This window comes from Salvelinus sp. IW2-2015, linkage group LG25, assembly GCF_002910315.2.
Source record: "Salvelinus sp. IW2-2015 linkage group LG25, ASM291031v2, whole genome shotgun sequence".
Lineage (NCBI taxonomy): Eukaryota > Metazoa > Chordata > Actinopteri > Salmoniformes > Salmonidae > Salvelinus > Salvelinus sp. IW2-2015.
Window position 1 is genome coordinate 2833127 of NC_036865.1, and position 4590 is coordinate 2837716.

General features: G+C 43.6%; 1 long non-coding RNA gene across 1 annotated transcript; it reads right to left on the reverse strand.

The window, feature by feature from the left end:
* Positions 1 to 3020: 3020 nt before the first annotated feature.
* On the reverse strand, positions 3021 to 3893 carry LOC139022976 (uncharacterized). Its single transcript, XR_011474043.1, has 3 exons — positions 3881 to 3893; positions 3670 to 3749; positions 3021 to 3222 (listed from the first exon to the last, which is right to left on the reverse strand). It is a non-coding gene; the product is annotated as an uncharacterized lncRNA (long non-coding RNA).
* Between the last annotated feature and the right edge of the window lie 697 nt (positions 3894 to 4590).

The following is a 4590-nucleotide window of genomic DNA, read 5'->3' on the forward strand; positions in this document are numbered from 1 at the left end:
GTCAGTACCCAGGCTACACACACACACACACACACACATCACACATCACACACAACACACACAAGCGTTTCCAGATAACCATATTATGTGCAAGCTTGCAAAGTTTACAAGATCAATATAACATAGTGATGTGGTAAAGATGGTAAAGATCTGATATTCTACGCAGGACTTAGCATTTGCTATCTGGAATGTGCCCAGTATGTGTGTCACTGTGAGAAGTGCCCTTTTCTGTTTGACCTTCTCTGTTTGTGAATAGTTTGTCATCCTCACCATATGCATGGCTCCCACAGGTTGTTCTGTTTGATAGGTCGTTGACATCGCCAACTCACTCCGAGTTTCAAAAAACATAGTTGTTACCCTTTGTTTAAACTAGACTGGTACCAGATCTGCTCGTGCCATAGGAGTTGGCAAGATAGCTCAAACAGACCAATCAAGGAAATGGAGGAAATACTACATTTACTAGAGCTACATTCAAGACACATGACCCACTGCTCCCATAACTTTGGATTTTAACCTCAATATGGCCATAGCCCAGCAATGACCAAATCTCTTTATAGCTCCACACAGCCTTGTGTGTGAACCTGTGCAGTTGGGTTAAACGTTGTGTTTCTCCTGTATGCTAATTATGAGAACACTGACCATACCATGTCTGCTGAGCAGCACCACTCCTTATTGTCATGGCTATGGAACTTGTGTGTGTGTGCATCTATGGAGAAGGGAGAGAATGGTGGGAGGGAAGGGAAGTGCACAGAGGACCGGCACCCACTCATTGTCTTGCGTCAGATTGTAGTCTTGCCCTCTCAGTCGAGGAGCCCTTGGAGTGATGCCAACAGCCTGAAGACAATGCGGGACTCTTAATCTCTTTGTTAGAAAATCCTGCTGTGGAGAGAGAGAAGGACTGATGGTGAGAGAGAGCAAGGCTGCTCCAAGAGGCTAGAAAACCGCAGATCCGTCATTTGGTTCAAATTCCAACCCTGATATCCAATGCTTCCATCCCCCACCTCCTCTCTCCCCATTGTGATGCTGAGAGGCTGTGTTCACTGATTCAGGTGCATCTGTGCCGTAAAACTACACGCATCGATTGAATTTTTTCCATTTTTAGACCGCATCCTGTAAACAATAATCTAATGCAGAACTCGTTTCTGCTGGCAGTTGATGCGTATTCTATCAGAAACATGCTATAGTACAAAGTACTATAACAATGACACATTTGAGAAAGAATTAGCTAACACACAGTCATCTCTATCAGCAGCAAATCTTTAATTACAGTAACTTGCACAATGCAAAAAAAAAAAAAAATGGAAATATATTAACAGACCTAATAAAGTGCTTCGTAACATACAAACTCCTACTCATTATTTGGCACAACATTTATCATAGCAGAATCACATATTTCATTCAGTATAATTCATTTTAAAAATTTGGGGGGAAAAACAAAAAAAGACAAACAAAACTCACAATGAAAATGATCATAAACATTATATTAAAAACCTACCCTATTGATTCATATATACTGTATCATTATATCCAATATAACATTATCCAGGTGGTACTAGCAGGGTTAGTCCCATTTCCCAAACGAAATCCTTTAAAATAAAAAAAATACCAGTGATGTTCTTTATGGTACATTCAAACCAAAAATAATGTTGAAAACATACGTTATTATACATACAGTCAAATCCATTAGATATCATGAACCACATTTGGAAATGTGAGTTATGTTAGATTGCATTTTATCCTGCAACACTCCTGAGAGGGAGGAGATGTCTGTCTGTCTGTCGTCTGTCTGTCTGCGTACTGCAGACATTGAGAATGTGGCCTTTAATTCCTGACACACAGCATGGAAATATGAGGCGCATGTGTGGCGCACATGCCGTCTCCAGAAAAACAGTTCCTCTTGTCCATTAAGTGAGTGTGAGTCGCTCCTCCATTTCAGTCCATCAATGAGGAGAGGTACCACTTCTTATTGAAATACACCATGTGATTGTGTCAGTCCTGTTTTGAATGTTCCCATGTAGTAGTTTTAGGTAGGGTGCCAGAGTCCTGTTAGTGACAATCATTTGATTTCTATGAAGGTTTCTTTTTTAATTTATTTATTTAACGAGGCAAGTCAGTTAAGAACAAAATCTTATTTAGGACAGAGTTCTGTTTGAAATGCTCCATGATCCTCTGTCAGGGAGTTGTGACAGAGTCATGGTTGTAGTCCCCTGAGGGCCAGTAACAGTCCTGCAGTCCTCTGTCCCTCAGCTCAGTAGGGTTGGATTGGGCTCGGGGATGATGTTCATGGCTATGTGTTGCTGTGGGGAGAAAGATGAAACAAGAAAAAAAAAGAGTTTGAATCTTGGTCCCACACCATCTTTATCCACAACAACGTTTTCAATCATAGTGTCCTGGGCCCGTATTCACAGAGTCTCGCAGTAGTAGTGCTGACCAAGGATCGGTTCAGCCATTTTATGTCCCTATTGAATAAGAAGAATAAGATGATATGACGGGGGGGGGGGGGAGATATGGGGCCCACCCAGTACCTAAGTGCAATCATCGGATGCATGTGTGTAAATATCTTAGCTACTCACTCGTAGATATCGCTGTGCTTCACCTCCTGTAGAACTTGGCCAGATTGATGGAGAAGATGATTGCTGGGGACCAAGAAGATCGTACACCAGCCCAGACTGACCAGAACGCGTTCTGGACAAACACACCACATTAGGTTAATAAACAATGTTAGATTAGCCAGTGAATCCTTTTTTTTCCTTCTGTCTGTCTGTCTGTCTGTCTGTCTGTCTGCTGTCTGTCTGTCTGTCTGTCTGTAATAGTTTTCTCACCAGAGATTGCACCATGTTTTGAGCAGACTTAAACCTCAGCGAGTCCATAGCTTCTGCCACTGGGCCACAGAGACCAAACCTGTTGAGTGATCTACGAAACACACACACACAGAAGTGTCAATCAATCAAATGTGTCAGTCAAATTGTATTTTATATACCCGGCCTAAAACCCAGGCCGTGTCAACCGGAAGATGATCAACCACAACCACACCTTCTTAAACGTATGGTTGAGGCTAAACCACCACACACAACATGGGAACCTAAAATTAAACCAAACACACACGGTAGAGTAATGCAGTGACACAGTAACAGTAGTACACTAAGTGAACAGACCGTGAAATTAGCCCAGTCAGCGTACGCCGTGAAGTACCATCTGACAGTCTAGGAACGCCCTACTCTCCTGAGGACAGAGAGAGAAGAGAGGGAGAGAAGAGAGAGAGACAGAGAGAGAGACAGAGAGAGAAGAGAGAGAACAGAGAGAGAGGAGCGAGAGAGGGAGAGAGAGAGACGTGTAAATTCGATACACTCAGAAGTCATGAGAGTCAGTTGGAGCTTTGCAGCAGAGAATCAGGGGGACTTCGCTGTAACTATGTGCAAGTGGGCCTTGTGAGCTAAGATGTGAGTAATGGCTGTGGTGCTACAGGATAAGTCAGACAGAGAGCTGTGCTTGTCACACTCATCAGAACTCATCTCTCCCTCTTCACTGCACAGAACACAAAGTCATGAACCAGATTAAATGTTTATCTTTCTAGAAATAAACCCAGTGCGGTAAATGTGGCATATGACGTCGTTTTCTGGTTGTAAAGTATTTTTTCCGTGACGGGATGTGCGTGTGTGTGGCTACCACGGCCTTGACAATCTGTGAAGTGTTAGTGTCGAGGAAGTCTTGAGCTGTTCCCACTTTACTCACAGATCTCCTACTGTGCGCTAAAGGAGAGGGAGAGGAGAAACGAGAGAAGGATGAGCGCGCGTTGCACAAGCTAAGATTGTGACGCGAGGGTCTCATGAAAGAAACACTTCGCTGTCAATGCTTTCCGGAACATTCGCCGCATACTCACGTTGATATGTGACGCATACGACACCGAGGGCATCCTATGGTGGAGTTCAAACGAGTCTGAAACACAAAAGGCAGAACACTATATCTACATGTGTACACCAACATGACTCTGCTCTGAATTAATGACCTCTGATGAATTTTACGAAATAGTCATAGAGAGTTCGGATAGCTGTACATTTAGTACAACCACACGCACCGGACATTTAGCCGACGTTGTCCAGAACAGAAACGCGACAGCGCCAGGCCGGTCGGACGCTACCAGTGTTGGGATGACGGCCAGTGTTCACGTAGAACTGGATCGCTCTCGGTCTGAGCCTCCTGTGTCAGCCTCTAATTTACACCGGTCTGGAGGGAGACGGCGGGACATGCTTCCCATTTAGTTCTTTCTACAAATGTCCATATGCACAGTCTACACTGAGGAATATCCGATGTGACTGAGTGGGTTTTACTCACTGAAACAGAGCAAGTGTCTAGCCTGTCTGCTGTTTCATCCAGATTAATGCTGGAAAATATGTTGATCTAGAGAAACAGATTAGAGAAACAGTTTGGTATGTCAATGATATATACTCAAAATTCGATTACACCTATTGAGACCAAAGGTCACACAGATGACGCAACACACTTTGTACCTGCTGTGTGACAGAGTGAAGTCGACATCAAAGGGCCTTGTCAAGAAGGCTGTGTAGCTTTTGCGTATCTCATGGGTGAGCA